The sequence below is a fragment of the Urocitellus parryii genome, chromosome 8 (assembly GCF_045843805.1).
Source record: "Urocitellus parryii isolate mUroPar1 chromosome 8, mUroPar1.hap1, whole genome shotgun sequence".
In the NCBI taxonomy this organism is placed as follows: Eukaryota; Metazoa; Chordata; class Mammalia; order Rodentia; family Sciuridae; genus Urocitellus; species Urocitellus parryii.
In genome coordinates, this window is record NC_135538.1 from 55165744 (window position 1) to 55186823 (window position 21080).

Below are 21080 nucleotides of genomic sequence, written 5' to 3' on the forward strand. Positions count from 1 at the left end.
TTTTTGGAGGAGGCTGCATAATTTTTAAATACCCCAAACTACAAACACTGTTGTTGCAAGCCTCTGTGTTCTCATTATCCAGATTTAAAAAGTTAGCAATTTTTAACTTTTGTTTCACATATAAGTTCTGTATAAAACAAGAACAGTATCTTAGATGAAGTTAAAGTTCTTCATGTTTCATTCCACAGCCTCATCCCAAAGGCTTCTTTTGTTCAATACAGTTCTTGTGAGATTCATTGGTGTGGTGTGAGGCAGTGATTTGTCCACTTTCAGGCTGAACGATGTTTCGCTGTGTGGCTGGACTAACCGTGTTCATCCATCCTATGACTGATGGACATTTGAGTTGTTTTCCTTTTTTTAGAAGGAGAGTCCACGGAGGCATTTTATTATACGTATGTTTTACATTCCTAGAAAAAGAATCCCAGGATTTTTTTCCCCCTGTGTGTTTTCATCTTGCTTCTTTGTGGTCCATGATGTGAGATGAGGTTGTCAATACAATGAAACCAAACTGATGGGATGGGAGCCGATTTTTCTGCCATTTTTCTAGGTCTTTGAGCTGCACATCAAATCTGGGGCTTATCACTTCACACTTGTTTAACCTGCCTGTGAGGTTGACAACAATTTTCCCAGCTCTGTGATCATCAGTGATTTCAAATTCACCAATGTAACCATGCTTCATCAGCACAGTTAGAAACCGGACAGTGACTTTGGAGAACAACCTAATAAGGACCTGGCGTTTGCTTCTCTTTTCAGCATTGTTGATGCTCTTGAGACCATCAGCCAGGACATTCATGCGCACCATTATGGTGGCACAAAAAGATGGTGGAAAGAGCTGTTTTCCTTTTTTAACTATTACAAATAATCCTGCTAAGAATCTTTGTACATGTCTGTGGGTGACCAAATGGGCCATTTCTCTCAGGTATGTAACTTGGGATAAAACGATGGTATCACAGTGTATATATATGTTCAGCTGTAGTCAATAGTACCAGTTTTCTAAAGTAATGGTACCAGCCAGGCATGGTGTCACATACCTGTAATCCCAGTGAATTGGGAAGCTGAGGCAGGAGGATCGAAAGTTCAAGGCTGGCTTGAACAGTTTAGCAAGACCCTGTCTCAGAATAAAAAGTGGAAAAGACTGTGGACATAGCTCAGTGGTAGAGCATCCCTTCAATCTCCAGTGCCCCTATCAATAAATAAATTACACTAAATTAAATAAAGTTGTTGTATCCGTGGCTCCATATCTTTGCTAATACTCAGCAAACACCTTTTTAAAACTTTATCCTTTCGATGGTTATATAGAAATATCTCACTATGGTTTTAATTTCACTCTCTGATGTCTAAAGTGGTTCAGCCCCATTCATATATTATGAGCCATTCAACAGGGAGCTGACAAATGCCTGACCTTCCCCCATTTTTCTCTTATGTGATTTTTCTACTCGTTGATCTGTGGGACTTTATGTGGCTTAAATATAGAATATTTGTTTAAAATGTCACAACTTATCCCTTTCTGTGGTTTGTTCACTTAATGGTGTCTTGTTATAAACAGATTCCTAATTTTAGGTGGTTATCCAATTTATCAGTCTTTTATAGTTAGTTCTTTACAATTCCCGATTAAGAAATCCTTGCCCATCCCAAGGATAGAAAATTATCCTTTTGTTTTTATCTAGAATCTTTATTGTTTTTTTTTTCCCTTTGGGAATTAGATCCACCATCCACCTGCAACTGATTTTTGCATATGAAGTGAGACAGAGGACAAGTTTTGCTTATTCCCCATATAAACATCTCATTGACCTAACATCATTTATTGACACAACCTCTCTTTTTCTACCACTCTTCAGTGCCACCTATATTATAAACAAGTGTCCATTCCAGCATGTGTCTGTTTCCAGACTCTTCCTTCTGTTCTTTTGACCTGCTTATCCTTGGGTCTTAACTGCACTACCGATTCATCCCCAAAAGACTTGGGAAGCTGGGGGTTTCTGCACATCAATTCCTAGTACTCACTAATTAAAGTTTGCTTCTGGGGACATTGACTCTCTAGGACTTCTACTCTTCTCCATCTGTGCACAAGCCAAGAACAGTTCTATGACAGGAAATGTCTTCAGGGCCTCCTTCTCCACTCACAAGTTTCTTGTGGGCATAGGACTGATTGGTTATTGGCCAGATTCCTAAGGGATTCGGTTCTTTGCCACTTAGGATTACTCAACATGGCCACTTGCAGTCAGCAAGAGAAAGGAAGGCCCTAGCAACAGCCACTCCATTTTATGGAACACATGTGCACAGAGTCACACTAACCTAGCTTTGTTGACTTCATTCCACTCATATCACAGGTCCCACACTACTGAAAGTGGAGGGCATCACACAGGAGTGAGGATACCAGGAGGCAGAAATCATAGAGGCTACCTTAAGCCTGCAATCTGCTACAGCAGGCCTGGGAACTAATCACCAAGTCATAGGTGATGAGTTTGATGCTGGCAAGACAACACCAGGGTCTGCCATGTGTGTCTATCTCAAACCTCTCTTATATTTCAGACTTGTATATCAACAGCCTGCCACATCTTCTCCCAGACAGCTAACAGGCATCTTGTTCTTAGCATGTCCCACGCTGAACTTCATTCTACTCTAACAAACAGAAAACATCCCTCATTCTTCCTGTTGCAAAAACCCCAGCTCTGTCTTTGACGCCTCTCTTTTTCTCATAACTGTTGGTTTTGTCCCCTTGATTTATCTAGAAACTGACCACTTTTTACCACCTCTCCCACCACCCCAACCTGCTCTGAGCCACTGTCATCCTTGGCCTTTTTATTTGTTCTATATCCCCTGTAGCCTGCCACCAGAGGGATTCTGCTTCCATATCAGTCCACGGCAGTTCTCAGCTCAAATAGCCTCCAGTGGTTTTTCCCAAGTTTCTCAGAGTTCAAGCCAAAGACCTTCCATGCATGTGTCCGGCTCCAGCCTCTCTCCCACCCCCAGTTCCATGTACCTTTCTGCCTTGCTGCAGCATCAGAGGCAGCCTTGCTGTCCCCTGACCAAGCTAAGCACATTCCCACCTCAGGGGCTTTGCATTGGCTGTTCCCTCCAGAAAACACTCCCCGCCCTGAGAAACACACTGTTCATACTTCCAGCTCCTTCTGATCTCAGCACAAATGTCCTTTTATTAGTGAGGCCTTTTCTTCTCCAATATAAAACAGCAGTCTCCCTCCTTTCTCCACTTCATTTCCTTCTGTAAATAATATGACAGATCACGGATGCATGTAAGAACATACTCCTTCTCTTCCCCCACTGGAGTGTGGTAGGTTCCATGAGGTTGGGGACATGGTCTCTTTTATTCACTACTGTATCCTCTAGTCACAACCCAGAACAATGCTTCACATGTAGGTAATTCTCTATAAAAAAAAAACTGTTAAAGGAACGACTGCTATACCCCGAAAGAGACCTTAGAGGTCCTCTAGTCCAGTCTCAATTCAGAGAAGGGACCAGCTATTACGCGTTGAGTGAGCACTTGAGCTGGGACAAGAACCTAGGTCTCTTTTTCTCTCTGATTCATTGCTTTTCTTATTCCACTAATTCCTCTAGATAGAGGAAAGTTCAACACCAGCAACTGATCACATTTAGTAAACTAATAGGAAATTGTGCTGAAGGTGTTCCTGAAGATTTTGCCAAGTGAAACTATTCTGTTTTTTTTTTTTTTTAATTTATTAGTTTATTACCAAGCAAACGTCAACAGTGAGGAAAAGGGAACAAAGCTCGAGTTGTTATAACTGATGAAGGAGAAGATTATTGATCTGGTGAGTCATCGTCCTGTCCCAGGGAACAAAGGTCTGAGCTGTCTTCAAAGGTAAATGATTCTGGGGAAAAAGCAACAACGACAACAATAACTCAGTTTTCTAGGAAAATAAAAAGTATAAGGGATGCACAGTAAGAATTTAACAACAATAACTAGTAATAAAATGAGACAATTATTAAGAGAAAGAGAGAACTCAGTTTGTTCCTTGGATGAACAGGTGAGAAATGGCTCTTAACTCTTTCAATGGCATTTTCCACCATGTTCTTTACTGAGCAGTGGCTCCATGAACTACTTTTAAATAACCAGTGTCTGGCCTGTAAATCCCAGGAAGGGAGTCTCTCCTCTATGAGTGGCTTGGGCTTGTTTTGTAGAGAGGGTGTATGTGGAGAAAGATGCCCCCTCCCCAATCTTTCTCCTATTCCTTCCCCTATCTCTTCTCTGACTCTCCTTTTTAAACAAACTCTGCTTTCCCAAAATAATTTAATTAAGCTAAAACAACTTCCTAGGTTCCTAGGTTGTTCCTCTCCTCACCTTGTTTTCAACTGCCTTTCTTAACTCTGTACTCTGTTCAAACATATTTTCTGTAATAGACATTGAGAGGGAATGCAAACTGAAAATAATAATGTAATTTTATTGGCATATTTCTATAATTTCTTCTGCAATATGTAGGTAGGAGTGGTGGACAGGTTTAACATGTCAAAAATAATTAATTTGGCTTTTAGTTGACAAATAAAAATTATATTTTTTCATGTACAACGTGATATTTTGAAATATGTCTACATTGTAGAATTGCTAGATTAAGCTACTTAACATATTCGTTACCATATATCCTCACCATTTTTGTGGTGAGAGCACTTAAAATTTATTCTTAGCGATTTTCAAGAATATAATATACATTGCCCCTGATTATAATCACTATATTTCAAATCATCATGTTTCAAATTTGTAGGCAGAAGATGCCAGAAAGTTCTCTGTGAATTTAAAATGTAGACACTATGATATGTATGATATATATGTAATATATTTCATATGTACATACATAAATGTACATTGGCTCTAATAATCACTCCAGGGGGCATGGATAGCCTTTGAAGGAACCAAATTAGGAAAGCACCATCTAGACATGATTATGGAAACGTTATAACAATTGTTATAAAGTCTATATGGGAGGGTGTATCAATTAGCATAAGTGATGTAAAGAAGGTTTTCCTTTAATTGGTAAAGAATGGTCCAGTTATGAGGTTAGATAATGCACTAGGTCCCACCATCCTGGTGTGGGAGAGCACACCTTTGCATCGAGTCCAGGAGCCTCACACTTTGGGCAGTTCTCAGGGCCAGAATCTATCTGAACGAGGGATTTGCAATCTGATCCTACCAGAAGCCCATCTGAACCACTGCCAGAATATTGTAATGTCTGCTTCCTTCTCATGCAAGGTGCTTATTAGTATGTGAGTGTGGGGACTTGACCGAGATGAAAGGAAAGTTTCCATGATGATTTCCATGCCTGTTTTCTAATAAAGTTTTGTAGGCTTGGCAGAAACTGACCTAAGACTAGTTTTCATCTAATAATGAACCACCTGGGGCCAAGGAGTTGGTAGAAAGGAATGTAGAGTCTCTACCCTCCTCTAATGTCAGTTATTTGGCACAAGAACCTGATAATTACTGAACAATCAAATTGACTTAGGTCAATTCTCATCTCGTATACTTGACCATATTTTATTTTTATTGCTCTTGGTGAAGAGGAAAAACAAATAGGTCCTAGTTGTTAGTGAAGGGTAGCAGATGTAAGATGGTCTCAAACTCGTCTTTTCATTGATTTAAGTTTTCTGACATTCTGGACTTCTTGGTGCCTTTCAGATATAAAATGGTAGGACTTAGGTTTCCTAAGGTGATAACAGGTATTTTTTTTTAAAAGAAATCTCTTAGCCATTAGGTGGAATCCCGCCAGCCAAGCCCACACTGATCCTTGGGCCTAGCACGGGATCTCAGAAGGGGAAGGAAGCGGTACAGTCCCATCCCCCACAGCGGACACTCCACCGAGGCAGTCAGCGGCCACCATCTGGGAAAGCTGAAGTATCCACCACCACTCTCCGACAGATAGCAACAACAAAACAGGAGAAATCAAGTCTAACAGGAGAAACCAGGAGACTAGAGGCAAGACCCTGGCCAGTGGGTGGCTGGAAACCGCAGGCCCGCCTGCGACAGTTCACCCACTGCCTGCGTAACTGGGCGGTAGGAGAACGCCTCCTGCAGACGACCGATCACCTGCCAGCGGCCTGTGATACTGGGCGGCTGGAGACTGCCTGCCTGCCGTGACTGGGAACCGAAATAAAACAGAGGCAGTCCAGTCACACCCCCCTTTAGGACACCCCAGCAAGGAGCCTGGGGCCCGCCATAGCAGAGCAGTGTTGTCACTGGAACTCGGACGTCAGAATACCCTTCCCAGCGGAATCCAAGTTAGCAGGCATAGTTTAACAACACAAAGGAGAGACATCAGAGTAATACAGAACCAAAACAAAGCTATAGAAGAGAGCAGAAACACGACAATCAAAAAGAGCTGGGAAGTAACGTGGACAACATGAGAAAACAAGGGAAAAAAGGAGTACAAACAATGCAAGACAACTTAATGCTACAGGAGGACATAGAAACATCAGAAGCAGGGATAGGGAAAGAACTCAAGGCATACCTAACTCAAATGGAAAGGAATATTAGAGAAGACGTGAGACAGCAAGTCCAAGAAATAAAAGTATATTTTGAAAATGAATTAAACAAACAAATTCAAATGGCAAAGAACGAGCTCTACCAGGAGATAGAGATCTTAAAAAAAAATCAAACGATAATCCTAGAATTGCAGGAAACTATAAACCAAATTAAAAATTCAAATGAGAATATTACAAATAGACTTGATCAAGTAGAAATCAGAACATCAGATAATGAAGACAAGGTTTATCAACTTGAAAAGAGTATAGTCAACACAGAAAAGATGCTTAAAACCCACGAGCAATCTATTCAAGAGATATGGGACGTCATAAAAAAACCAAATTTGAGAGTCATTGGGATAGAAGAAGGAACAGAGATTCAAACCAAAGGAATGGACAGCATATTAAATGAAATAATTGTAGAAAACTTCCCAGAGATGAAAGATAGAATGGATTGCCAAATCCTGGAAGCCTACAGGACCCCAAGCATTCAAAACCATAATAGACCAACTCCAAGACACATAATAATGAAGATAGCCAACATACAGAACAAGGAGAGAATATTAAAAGCTACGAGAGAAAAGAGGCAGATCATATTCAGGGGTAAACCAATTAGGTTAACGACGGATTTCTCATCACAGACTTTGAAAGCGAGAAGATCCTGGAACAATGTATTTCAAACACTGAAAAATAATGGATTCCAACCAAGAATACTGTATCCAGCAAAATTGAGCTTCAGATTTGACAACGAAATTAAAATCTTTCATGATAAACAAAAGCTAAAAGAATTCGCAGCAAGAAAACCAGCACTGCAAAGTATTTTGAGCAAAATACTACAAGAAGAGGAGTTGAAAAATAGTGCACAAAACCAATAGCAGGAAGTAGCTCAGTAAAGGGGGAGGAAAATAACCAAAAAGTAAAATTAGCCAAACTAAAATAAATAAATAAAGAAGCATGACTGGAAGTACAAATCATATCTCAATTGTAACCTTAAATGTTAATGGCCTAAACTCACCAATCAAGAGACATAGGCTAGTAACCTGGATCAAAAAAATAAATCCAACAATATGCTGCCTTCAGGAGACTCACATGATAGGAAAAGACATACACAGGCTGAAGGTAAAAGGTTGGGATAAATCATACCACTCACATGGCCCTCGGAAACAAGCAGGAGTGGCCATACTCATATCGAATAAAATCAACTTCAAACCTAAGTTAATCAAGAAAGATAAAGAAGGGCACTATATACTGTTAAAAGGAACCATCCACCAACAAGACATAACAATTATCAATGTGTATGCACCAAACAATGGAGCTGCAACGTTCATAAAACAAACCCTCCTCAAGTTCAAGAGTCAAATAGACCACAACACAATAATTATGGGTGATTTCAATACACCGCTCTCGCCATTAGACAGATCCTCTAGACAAAAATTGAATAAAGAAACTATAGAACTCAACAGCACAATCAACAACCTAGACTTAACCAACATATATAGAATATATCAACCATCATCAAGTGGATACACGTTCTTCTCAGCAGCACATGGATCCTACTCAAAGATAGACCATATATTATGCCATAAGACAACTCTTAGTAAATATAAAGGTGTGGAGATTATACCATGCACCATATCTGACCATAATGGAATGAAATTGGAAATCAATGATAAAAGAAGGAAGGAAAAACCCTACACCACATGGAAAATGAACAATATGTTATTGAATGATCAATGGGTTACAGAAGACATAAAGGAGGAGATGAAAAAATTCTTAGAGTCAAATGATAATACAGACACAACATACAGGAATCTATGGGACACAATGAAAGCAGTTTTAAGAGGGAAATTCATTTCTTGGAGTTCTTTTCTCAAAAAAAGAAAAAACCAACAAATAAATGAACTCACACTACGCCTCAAAAACCTAGAAAAGGAAGAGCAAAACAACAGCAAATGTAGTAGAAGACAAGAAATAATTAAAATTAGAGCAGAAATCAACGAAATTGAAACAAAAACAACCATTGAAAAAATAGATAAAACTAAAAGTTAGTTCTTTGAAAAAATAAATAAGATAGACAAGCCCTTAGCCATACTAACGAAAAGAAGAAGAGAGAGAACTCAAATTACTAACATACGGGATGAAAAAGGCAATATCACAACAGACACTACAGAAATACAGAAGATAATTAGAAAGTATTTTGAAACCCTATATTCCAATAAAATAGAAGATAGTGAAGATATTGATAAATTTCTTAAGGCATATGATTTGCCCAGATTGAGACAGGAAGACACACAAAATTTAAACAGACCAATAACAAAGGAAGAAATTGAAGAAGCCATCAAAAGACTACCAACCAAGAAAAGCCCTGGACCGGATGGGTATACAGCGGATTCTACAAAACCTTCAAAGAAGAATTAATACCAATACTTTTCAAGCTATTTCAAGAAATAGAAAAAGAAGGAGCTCTTCCAAATTCATTCTATGAGGCCAACATCACTCTGATCCCAAAACCAGACAAAGATACTTCAAGGAAAGAAAACTACAGACCAATATCTCTAATGAACTTGGATGCAAAAATTCTCAATAAAATTCTGGCGAATCGAATACAACAACATATCAGAAAACTTGTGCACCATGACCAAGTAGGATTCATCCCAGGGATGCAAGGATGGTTCAATATACGGAAATCAATAAATGCTATTCACCACATCAATAGACTTAAAGACAAGAACCATATGATCATCTCGTTAGATGCAGAAAAAGCATTTGACAAAGTACAGCATCCCTTTATGTTCAAAACACTAGAAAAACTAGGGATAACAGGAACTTACCTCAACATTTTAAAAGCTATATATGCTAAACCTCAGGCTAGCATCATCCTAAATGGAGAAAAATTGAAGGCATTCCCCCTAAAATCTGGAACAAGACAGGGGTGCCCTCTATCACCACTTCTATTCAATTTAGTTCTCGAAGTTCTAGCCAGAGCAATTAGACAGACAAAAGAAATTAAAGGCATAAAAATAGGAAAAGAAGAAGTTAAATTATCGCTATTTGTGGATGACATGATAATATACTTAACAGACCCAAAAGGGTCTACAAAGAAGCTGCTAGAGTTAATAAATGAATTCAGCAAAGTGGCAGGTTATAAAATCAACACGCATAAATCAAAGGCATTCCTGTATATCAGCAACAAAACCTCTGAAATGGAAATAAGGAAAACCACTCCATTCACAATATCCCCAAAGAAAATAAGATACTTGGGAATCAACCTAACAAAAGAGGTGAAAGATTTATACAATGAAAACTACAGAACCCTAAAGAGAGAAATAGAAGAAGATCTCAGAAGATGGAAAAATGTACCCTGTTCATGGATAGGCAGAACTAACATCATCAAAATGGCGATATTACCCAAAGTTCTCTACAGGTTTAATGCGATGCCAATCAAAATCCCAACGGCATTTCTTGAAGAAATAGATAAAGCAATCATGAAATTCATATGGAAAAACAAAAGACCCAGAATAGCAAAAGCAATTCTAAGCAGGAAGTGTGAATCTGGAGGTATAGCGATACCAGAGTTCCAACTGTATTACAAAGCAATAGTAACAAAAACAGCATGGTACTGGTACCAAAACAGGCGGGTGGACCAATGGTACAGAATAGAGGATACAGAGACTAATCCACAAAGTTACAACTATCTTATATTTGATAAAGGGGCTAAAATCATGCAATGGAGGAAGGATAGCATCTTCAACAAATGGTGCTGGCAAAATTGGAAATCCATATGCAACAAAATGAAATTGAATCCCTTTCTCTCACCAGCCACAAAAGTTAACTCAAAATGGATCAAGGAGCTAGATATCAAACCAGAGACACTGCGTCTGATAGAAGAAAAAGTTGGCTACGATCTACATATTGTGGGGTCGGGCTCCAAATTCCTTAATAGGACTCCCATAGCCCAAGAGTTAACAACAAGAATAAACAAATGGGACTTACTTATAATCCAATCAACAAATGGGCCAAGGACCTGAACAGACATTTCTCAGAGGAGGACATACAATCAATCAACAAGTACATGAAAAAATGCTCACCATCATTAGCAATCAGAGAAATGCAAATCAAAACCACCCTAAGATACCATCTCACTCCAGTAAGATTGGCAGCCATTATGAAGTCAAACAACAATAAGTGCTGGCGAGGATGTGGGGAAAAGGGTACACTTGTACACTGCTGGTGGGACTGCAAAATGGTGAGGCCAATTTGGAAAGCAGTATGGAGATTCCTGGGAAAGCTGGGAATGGATCCACCATTTGACCCAGCTATCGCCCTTCTCGGACTATTCCCTGAGGACCTTAAAAGAGCGCACTATAGGGATATGGCCACATCAATGATTATAGCGGCACAATTCACAATAGCTAGACTGTGGAACCAACCTAGATGCCCTTCAATAGATGAATGGATAAAAAAAATGTGGCATCTATATACAATGGAGTATTAAGCAGCAATAAGAAACGACAAAATCATAGAATTTGCAGGGAAATAGATGGCATTAGAGCAGATTATGCTAAGTGAAGCTAGCCAAGCCCTAAAAAACAAATGCCAAATGTCTCCTTTGATATAAAGAGAGCAACTAAGAACAAAACAGGAAGGAAGAGCATGAGGAAAAGACTAACTGTAAACAAAGACGAATGGGGGGAGAGAAAGGGAGAGAGAACTGAAAGGATTTGCAAATGGTAGGAGACCTTCAATGATACAAAAAAGTATAAGAGGTTATGATGGGCAAGGGGGAGGGGGGGAAAAAAGGGAGAGAATTGAACAACAGCTGAGGAGGCAGAGAGGGAAGGTGGGAGGGGAGGGGAGGGGGGATAGTAGGGGTTAGGAAAGGTAGCAGATTAAGACAGTCACTAATATGCCATTAGGTAAAAATGTGAGTATGTAACAGATGTGATTCTGCTATCTGTATTTGGGGTAGAAATGGGAGTTCAAAACCCAATAGAGTCAAATGTATGAAAGATGATTTATCAAGAGCTCTGTAATATTTGGAACAATCAATAAAAAAAAGGAAAAAAATAAAATAAATAAGGTAACATGGTAAAAAAAAATAATAAAAAAAAAGAAAAGAAAAAGAAATCTCTTAATAGTTAATGAAAGAAAGGACGGGGGAGTCTAGGCCAGAGAATCAAAATATCGTGTCTGCCGTGATTTTGGCATAGAGGCCAGGGGGGAGTTATGGAAGGAAGAGAATGAGAGGAGCATTCTCTGCAGGACACCCCAAGAAGAGGGCCAAGAGCAGCCTCCTAGATCAGTGGTTTGGGCTGAGGCAGAGTGGGTCCCAGAAAAGCAGTCATGACCCAGCCGAGGAGGTCAAGTTTCCTAAGGACTGACCAGATGCAGAAGGGCACAGTGAACTCTGTGCCGACTGACTTTATCATTTTAAGGAACCAGACAGCTCCAAAATGCAAAGAGATAAGTACCTTTGCCCTTCTTCTGTTCCCTCCCATCCAGCCACAAAACTAAACACACACTCAGAGTCAGCAGGGAGGGAGGCCCAGTGTTCTGTCTTCCGATGTGTGTGAGTGTGGAGGGGGAGGCAGCTATAGACAGGTTTTGTCTTTCATTTTTTTTTAGTTTGAAACATTTGGGGCCAGATGAATTAGCATAAAGCAAACATAATCATATTAACTTCAGAGATGGAAAATACCATGTACGTTAAATTCTATAACCTTTCACGAAGGAAATTATCTATGTTGATCTGATTGCACTTCTGATCTACTTACTGTTGTTTAGAATAAAAATGTTGGTTGGTTTTATGATTCAGTACCTTTATTGGAAATATTTTTAAATGGAAATTATATATATATATATATATATATATATATATATATATATATATATTAAGTGTGGAGACTTGACCAAGATTAAAGGAAAGTTTCCATGATGATTTTCATGCCTGTTATATATATATAAATACAAAATAAGTATATATATATATATATATATATATATATATATATATATATAGAGAGAGAGAGAGAGAGAGAGAGAGAGAAAGAGAGAGAGGGGCCGAGACATCATGGGATACTAAAATTCTGTAGTATAGACCAAAATACCATGGTGATCATTAAAAGTCACCTGACTTTAAAGATAAAGAAATTGGCATTGAGAAAAATTGCTGTTTGAGAAGAAAATTGCACAGCTTAGCCAAGGTAGCATATTTGGTTGGTAATAAAGATTTATTTAGAACCTAAAATCTCATGAACATGTATTGCCCCAAGTACTTATTTTGCATATAGGTGATATCTATAGATAATAGGTGCCTATTCTGGTGGAGAGAATTTTAAATCTTTTTAAAAAGAAAAATTGTAGTATTAGTCATTTTTGACTATCAAATTTTTTGTCTTTCATTCTGATCATTCATTTACCATTATTAATCACCATCTACTTTATTATTTTCATACATTGATTCAACCTCGCTTGTGTCTAAATTTTCACAATTCTGGGTCATTTCATTTTAGGTGTTAGGGAAGACACTGAAGAATTGAGATCAAAGAATCTTGGTAAACATTTAATATAATCTCCTCATTTTAAAGATGAAGGTCGGTGCAGTGGCACATGCCTACAATCCCAGCTACTCAGAAGGCTAAAGCAGAAGAATTGCAAGTTCAAGGCCAGCCTCAGCAACTTAGTGAGTCCCTAAGCGAGTTAGTGAGATCATGTCTCAAAATTTAAAAAAAAATTTCAAAGGGTTGGGGATGTTGCTCTGTGGTTAAGTGCCCCTAAGTTCAATCCCCAGTACCAAAAAAAAAAAACAAAAAACAAAAAAAAGACCAGCCTGGGCAACATAGTGAGACCCTGCCTCAAAAACAAATAAATGACACCACTTATTCAAGATTGCTGAGACAATTAGAAGCAAAGATAGATTTAGAACTCAAACCTTATGACTCTTGGGTTTGGGGTCCTTTACCCACACTACACTGCTCCCAATTTCCCTCTGTTCTATACTTTAGAATTCGGACTCTTCCTTTTCCTTTTGAGTGGATGTAGACTGCTTTAAATTTTGTGCATCAAGATGGACTGTTCATATCTTACCCCTTACCTTTTCTCCTCCTCTCACACCTTGTGGCATCTTTGGTGGGAATTAAAAGGAGATGGGAGGGGGCACATTTAATAAAAGCCAAGTAAGACAGTCAAACAAGAGAAATTCTGTTTTAGATTGGCTTGTAGATAATGCAGTCTGAGGAATCTGAAAGACACAAAAACATTAAGATAAGATACATGGTCCCAGGTGGGAGGACAGGACCCATAGGTAGGGCAGAGAATAACAATAGATGAAGGGGATGCTAAAGGTAGAGTCATGAAGGAAAAACTTGAGAGAGAAAAGAGATCTTGTACCCAACAGAGGAGGAGCCTGTGTGAATTGGTAGGAGACTTAGCATTTTCTTTTAGGCTTCATGCAGTTGATCAAATATCCTAAAGGTTATATAAGATTACACATTGTACATGTATAGCTATAGGCCTAATCAAAGGGTACTTAAAAAAAGAACAGGAGGCCATTGTTCTGGTCCAAGCTCCTGATTAGACTAGGCTAAAAATCAAAATGGAGTCACTCATGCTAAGGTTCCAGTCACCAACATGAACCTAAGCTGTTCCTGTGAACTTCTGAGAAATCAGGATTAGTGATAACAGCAAAATTTCTCAAATAGACATCTCAATTGGCATGATACTGACATCCTCCACTTTAATTCTTATACAAAATAAAATACAAAATAAGTAATCTGAGTACAGTGGGATGCCCTGGGTAAATCCTCAGCACCCCCCCCCCCAAAAAAAAGAAAGAAAATAAAAAGTTTAACTAATTAATTACTTTCCTATTATTCTATCTCCCTGACCCAATCTTATAAGGATGGTAACTTTAAAATAACCAATCCAGACTGCACAGGCACTTCACAGAAGAAGAAATGCAAATGGTCAAAATACATGAAAAAAAATGTTCAACATCTCTAGCAATTAGAGAAATGCAAATTAAAACTATACTGAGATTCCAACTCACTCCAATCAGAATGGCAATTATCAAGAATACAAGTAACAATGAATGTTGGCAAGGATGTAGGGGGAAAGGTACACTCATACATTGCTGGTGGAACTGCAAATTGGTGCAACCACTCTGGAAAGATTTTTGATTCCTCAAAAAACTCGAGATGGAACCACAGTTTGACCCAGTTATCTCCCTCCTTGGTGTATACCCAAAGGACTTAAAATCAGAATACTATAGTGACACAGCTACATCAATGTTTATAGCAACTCAACTCACAATAGCTAAGCTATGGAACCAAACTAGGTGTTCTCCAACAGATGAATAGATAAAGAAAATATGGTATATATACATAATGGAATATTACTTGGCCATAAAGAAGAATGAAATGATGGCATTTGCTGGTTAATAGATGGAACTAGGGAATTTCATGCTAAGTGAAATAAGCCAGTCCCAAAAAACCAAAGGCCAGATGTTTTCTCTGATATGCAGATGCTAACACACAATAAGGGGGTGGGAATAGAAGTTCATTGGATTAGACAAAAAGGACGGAAGAGAAGGGAGAAGAGATGGGAATACGAAAGACTCTAGAATGAATCGTACATAACTTTCCTATGTTCATATATGAATACATGACCAGTGAAACTCGACATCAGGTACAACCACAGGGATGGGTCTAATTAGAATAAGTTATACTCCATGTCTGTATAATATGGCAAAATACACTCTACTTTCATGTATATCTAAAAAGAACAAATTTTTAAATGTAATTTAAAAATCAAAATGACCAATCCACTTTTTGTTTCAGTTTCTGCTTTCTTCATCCCTTTTCAGTTGATAAAACCAACCCCTTCTGCTTTACCCATCAGAATACTTATTCTACTTTATGGAATGAGTGTTGTTCAATTCCAGAATTGAAAATAAGATCTTTCAAATAAATAGCTGTAATTTTGCTCTTTGACAAGAGTACGTTGAAAATGTGGACATAATAGCAATACTGTTCTGCCATTTAGATCCCCTCCTGGCCAATCTCAGCAATCCTAAAACAGCTCTTACTGATATGCCAAGCTGACAGGAGACAGACAGACGTGGGTGATGGGAACTGGAGGTTAAGGAAATAATTCTATAAAATGGGCCCATGGTGCTGAAGTCCACCTGCTTTCACTTTTAAAAAGCAATTTACCTGCAGCCCTGCCTGGCTTAAGTTTGTAGGATATATTACATTCCTTAGCAAACTACCTGTTATCTGCAGGAGAGATGTGGGCTCTGAAATGCTTTTAAGAAGAAAACAAACTTACTCTGAAGGAGGGGACTTTGCCACCCTTGCCCAGACCATATCCCAGAACTCAGGGAGATGAGGATAATTCCCACTAACCATAAAATCAATAAGAATAGGTTCCAATTAGAACCAGTCAGCATGGGCCAATGACCTAGAGTTGTCATGGCAGTGGCGACTTAAAAGTCTGAAGTCATCCTGTTCTCATTCAAAAGTCAAGAGGTGCATCTGGGCGTGAATCTCTGGAAACTTCCCTGGGACCACACCCCCACCAAAAATATTAGAGAGCAGAAGAGGCATGCTGCTGTCCCTCTCCTCTCTGAGAGGACCCACTCTCTCCCTTAAGAGAATCCCCTTTACTCCTGTCTTGTTCCTTCTAATGAACTCCTGTCTGTTCATCTGAGCGACATGTCTAAAATCTTTCTGGCATGATTGCAAGAATCCAGGTTTGAAGTAGAGGCCTCCAGGCTAACTCAGTTTCCTGGAAGGTCCCAGCGTTGTAATAGAGCTATTCCATAGGGTATCAACTTAAGAAGAGTCAAGGGAAATGCACAGGATGTGTAACTGGAGTGAAACTGTGGTACTTTTTTGTTTTGCTCAAGTCATGCCTGATTTCTGAACTGTTCTGACTGATATAAGCAGGATATGGTAATGTAGTAGAAAGGTTGGAGATTTGGGCCTCCAACAGATCTGACATCTAGGCACAGATCATTCCTTCCTAATTGAGGACAAGTTCTCTTTAGTGATACCGATTCAAAGTTTTCTAATTCTAAAATCATAGTAACAGTATTCTATGCTTTGTAGGGCAGTGGGGAGAATTCAGTGATATGGGTAACGCACTTAGACAGTGATTGACTTGTCAATAAATGGTGGCCTTTATCTTCATGGCACTACACAGTTAAGGGGAGAAGGAAGGGAGATAAATGTCTGGAAGAAGAAAGGGCAGGAGTCTTTTTCTCATTTTTGAATGGAGGTGGGTGGGGGGAGAGCAGAGATCAGGTAGGAAAAATGAGGTGGTGGGAAGAAGGATGGAAGAAGACAGGAAAAGGATTGGAAAAAGTGAAGGCTAAGATAGAGAAGAAAACAGGCCAAGCCTCCAGAAAGAAATGCCGTGAGCAGGGATGGGGGTACATCGATCACCCCTCAGTGTGGTCTGTGCGCCAGCAGCCAAGGCATGGCCTGTGAGCTTGTTAGAAATGCAGACTCTCAAGGCCCTCCCCGACCTGAATCGTCATTTGCATTTTAACAATATTCCCAGGTGATTCCTATATTCATTAAATCTGCAGAATGGATGGTATTTTTTTTCTCTCCTGGGGGTTGAGCAGATTCAAATCAACAGGAAGGCCTCTGGGGCTTTTTATTATGATCATTATTATTATCTCTAAATGTATCAGGAAGATTTCCTAACTAAGTGGGTAGGATCCAGGATGGGACACTTCTTTGGGATTTCTGACCTGGACAGAGGATCTTCAAGTCAGAGGCAGGCTGTGGGTTCTGAAGAGATGCTTGGAATTTCTCTCCTGGATCCAAGGTAACAGATGTGGAGGAACCAGGAAAGTTGGAGAGGTGAATGTTTTTCCTCTGTTGAGGAAACAGGAAGAGGTTTAGGATCGTCCTTCTAGACCCACCTGGCAAGTGAGGCAGGAGCCAGGGCTGGCACCCTACTCCCCGCCCATTCAGCTCCTGGTGCCTACTTTACCTCTGGACAATAGAAACACTTTTGCCCATGGCCTGTATATAGGTCCTTCATCAGAGGTGCCTTGGAACAATGCCCCTGGGCAAGCCACTTGACTTCCCTGGCCTTGGGCCCTGACACATGACAAAGGTCTAAAATTGTCAAGTGAAGTACCCAGGGTTTCCCAGTGTTGTAGGGACTAGAATTGTGGCTTTCTGATGACTTTTTCTCCCAGACTGCCCTTCTAAGTCAGCAGTCAGTCGGGTGACCAAAATGGGAGAATGTCGCTGTGGATGTGAAGAGCATGGCATGGGAGAGCACTTGCCCCATCTGACAAGGACAGTTGCTGTTCAGTTCTGCCAGTTGCCACGAGGGACTTGAGCCTACCACAGCCAATACCCGGCCTCAAGGAAAACAAGAAGTTCAGATCTTTATACTAAATATTCTGATTGTTAAAGGCTGACAGTGAATTCATTAAAAACAAGCAAACAAACAAACAACAACAACAACAACAAAAATCCGCTGCTCATACAAGACAAATCTGAGGGCTGATACAGTTCACAGGCTGCCAGTATGTGACCTCTTCCCTGAGTCTTTCAAAAGAGGAGGATTGAAATTTTTATCAAACAAGGCAAAAAAAAATCTTGAATTTGCTGCTTGTCCCAACGTGGTAAGCCCTGGTGATGCCTTCTCAAGGGAGATGAAAAACTTCTCAAAGGACACAGTTTGGATGAGACACTGTGACCACACCCCTCTATCACAGCTCCATGTGAAAATACAAACGCGTTCAGCAAGCTGCACGTACTCGGGAGGGAAGCGCCTGTCATAATTAGTTGATTAATCACCGCCAGCCAGTCTCTTGTCGTGTGCTGATACATGAGTAAATGGATGTCCAGGGTATTGATCACATCCAGGCTAGGATTCCTCTGAGGCCATCCCCTGAAGGACATGGTGACCACAAAGGTCTGCCTCCAGTTACTGCCTTTTGCAAAGTGATCACAGGGTGCCCAGCCGGGTGTAATCCAAGCACCTCTTCCTGCAGGCAGTGAGTGGTCACTGCTGAACTACGGTAGCTGTATTGCTTTCAGCCCTAATGGGGATCTTTACTGAAACAGAAACCTAATTCCATTTAGGTTAATAATATGCCCACTCAATCTTCCTTTCCAGAACCGGCATGATCTGGACACTTTCTGAGTGGGCCCTGGCAGTGATTCCTTCTTGCAGGTAGGTAGCTGATCAGATACTGCAGGGTTAGGAAAGACTTCCATTCTTACTCTAAGCCATTTTGATTTTTAAAAAAATTTTTGGTTGTGAAAATGCCGTAACTCTTATCTCTCATGCAGTGTTGTTAAAAATGTTGTGTAGACCCACAGTAGTTGGCATCTGTCTCCCCAGTGCACCAATCTGATGCTTGGGAGTGGGAAGAGATGGTTTTTAGGTCTTGATTGGGGACTCCAGCAATTTACTCCCACTCTGCTCTTTCAATCCAGGCTCCTCTTTGTGATTAATGGATGTGGAAATAATTCATATGGGCCAAAATTGGATTCTGGGAATATGATGTTCTGGATGCAATTTCCCTCTTTCCCACCATAAACTCTAAAAATTCTTACTCTTTGGAGTAACTGAGAGTTAGTAGCTGCTAACTCCTCTGGGTGGCTGAGTGAGGTCTTGTGCCACAGGGGTGTTTAATCAGCTTTTCATTACTGTAACAAAACTCAAAATCAAGTTAAAGAGAAAAAAGGTTTCTCTTAGCTGTCCACGGTTGGTTGCCCCACTGCTTTGGGGTCTGTGGTGAGGCAGTGCATCACGGCAGGAGTGTGTGACAGAGGCAGCTGTTCATCTCACAGCGATCAGAAAATGAAAGAGAGAACAAGGTCAGTGCCCTGATAGTCCATTCAAGGGCACAACCCCAGTGATCTCACTTCCTTTTGCTAGGTCCCATCTCTTATATGTTCTACACCTTCAAATAGCGCCACAGGCTGGGGACCAACCGTTTACCTTGTGAGCCTTTGGGGGAATATTCCATATCTAATTATGGCAAGTGCGTTTCATGATTGGACAGAATGGGTGAGGTTTTTTTTCCTCCTAGAGGACTGGGCAAATGATTTGAGAATAATGTCAAAGGTGAAGCAGAGAAGTCATCAAATCCTTGAAAGAGTTGGGCTATCAAGGCTAAAGTCAATGCAGACCCAGTGTAGCTTTGCTGGTTTTCTTACCAAGGCCAAGGAAGCACTGAATGGGGGACTGGGTACTCGATTCGGAAGCAGGGGCAGTGCGAAAAGGTGTGAGCAGAGTGCTGGCAGCTTCTGCAGCTCAGCCTGCGGGGACTGAGATCTCTTCACTTTTATCATCTATGTGCCTCACATCACTTAGAACACATAAACACCGTTCCCTGAGACCTAATGAGCCCACATGGGAAAATAACATCCCATTTACAAAGGGCCAGCAGCCAGAGTCAGGATAATCAATTAGAAAACACAAAACACATCCCAGCAAAATAGAGCTATAAGAGGAGTGTCTGAGTGGGGAAGGACAAAGAAGGATGGGCGCTTAAATGGAAAACCAGCAACATCTCTAATGGAGGGAGAGAAATAAACAAGAGTCCAAGGGTCCAAGGATGGGAGGAGGAAGAGAAAGGAAAATGATTCTAAAGGTCCCTTCTTGATGGAGTGAAGGGGCAATCAGGAGGAAGCTGCAGCATCTCAGTGGGGAACTGGGGCTTATTGTTGGGGATGATGCTGCTTGGGTATCCCTTATCTGACATGCTTGGGACCGGAAGTGTTTCGCGTTTCAAAATGTCTTCATATTTTGGAATATTTACATATAGATAAGGAAATGTCTTGGGGATGGGCCCCAAGTCTACTCACAGCATTTATTTATGGTTTATAGACACCTATACAAATAGTTTGAAGATTTTTTTTTAAACAATATTCTTAGTGTCCCTGCATCTTGAATGTGACTGTCACCTGAGTTCAGATGTGCAATTTTCCTCTTGTGATGTCATATTGATACTCAAAAAGTTTCAGATTTTGGAGCATTTCAGATTTTAGATTTTCAGATTAGGGATGTTGAACCTGCAGTTAGTATCATGTTTTCAAATTCTACGGGAGAAGTATGTGTCAGAATAGAACAAGGAAGGGAAAATTTGCTCAGTAACCAAAAAGAAAATAACAAAAGAGAGAAAAAAAAAACAGAACAAAAAATTACAGGAAAAAAGTAATTTGGAAGAATATAAATATCAATCATAAACAAAATGTGAGGACTGAATTCTTTAAAAGACAAACTATAAGTTTGGCTTAAAAATTAAAAACTGTATATGTAAGAAACACATCTAAAACATAGTTTTAAATTTTTCAGCCAGGCGTGGTGGTACACACTTGTAATCCCAGCAGCTCGGGAGGCTGAGGCGTGTGGATCTCAAGTTCAAAGACAGTCTCAGAAACTTATTGAGGCCTTAAGCAACTTAGTGAGACCCTGTCTCAATATAAAACATAAAAGGGGATGGGGATGTGGCTCAGTGGTAAAAGACCCCTGGGTTCAATCCCTGGTACCAAAAAAAAATTTTTTTTTTTCAAAGTAAGGTTGAAAATCAAGAATAGGCCAATTCAAGCAAA

The 21080-nt window shown here is 39.9% G+C and overlaps 1 pseudogene; it reads right to left on the reverse strand.

Moving 5' to 3' along the window:
• Positions 1–448: 448 nt before the first annotated feature.
• LOC113183389 (small ribosomal subunit protein uS8 pseudogene) lies at positions 449–802 on the reverse strand (annotated as a pseudogene).
• Positions 803–21080: the final 20278 nt, after the last annotated feature.